The sequence below is a fragment of the Poecilia latipinna genome, unplaced genomic scaffold, assembly GCF_001443285.1.
Source record: "Poecilia latipinna isolate Pla-1442-1.1 unplaced genomic scaffold, P_latipinna-1.0 Scaffold4896, whole genome shotgun sequence".
NCBI classification, from domain to species: domain Eukaryota; kingdom Metazoa; phylum Chordata; class Actinopteri; order Cyprinodontiformes; family Poeciliidae; genus Poecilia; species Poecilia latipinna.
The window spans coordinates 1-1012 of record NW_015117512.1 but is presented as its reverse complement, the minus strand read 5'-3'; positions in this window follow the sequence as shown (position 1 = coordinate 1012).

Sequence of the window (1012 nt, the reverse complement as noted above, 5' to 3'; positions counted from 1 at the left end):
AGTAACGAAGTACTTGTACTTCGTTACTTCCCACCACTGATTAAGACAAATAGAAAAAGTTTCATGCAGAAAAATACTTTCAACTATTTTTAAAATTTCTTTAAACTTTAAAACGGGTCAATTTGACCCGCAACATAACAGGAAGATTAAGAAACAGAGATGTGGACGTAGACATCCATCTGTTTCACTGCCCAGCCCGCATGGTGCTGTCAACATGGCTGGACAGACGAGAAGTCTTTCTACAGTCCAGTCCTAATACTCAAAATGCACCCCAAGTCCCTCTATGAAGTGTTGACTCAAAGTGCACAGGTTACAAGCATGCAAAAATTTGAGAATTGGGACAGTACGCCCCTGTGTCGTAACTTTGACATCTAAAATGGCGGAACTGGTCACTGTCTAAGGATTCATTCTGCTCAAAAGTACTACAAAACTAAACAACAACAAAAAAATGGATTTTAAATGTGCAGTAAAGGTAGTTTTGCTTTCCAAAGTCATCGCTGGAGATATTAAATTGTTCAAATGTCTGGAGTTTGTTATGTTGAATACAGAGCAAAAATTTATGTAATCACACATGCTCAGTAGAGTGAAATAAAAATTATTTCAATAACTTTACATTTGAAAAGCGATTTTCCCCTCTTAGGCGACAGATGCAGCTTGCTCTGTGAAGATTGCCATAAATGGCAAAAAAACAACATCACATGCACATTAAAATGTACTAATATTTAATTTAACAATCTGACATTTGACTAATTAGAGACATAATTACATATTCAGCTGTTATGTGAAAAAAAAATCCTCTCTTATGTGGCTAAAAGTAAATCGGCCGATTTCCGTGAAAAAGTGTATGATCGGTGCTCGCGGATCACAGTCTCTTGTTGCCGATCTCACTTCGCAGCCTGCATGTACAGCTATCTCCTCTTTCCTTCACACTGCGCTAGTGCGCAGCAACAAATCCTAAGCGATGTGGCGAGGAAATACAAGAGAGTGAATAGGAAAGTTTGCGTGTTCCGCC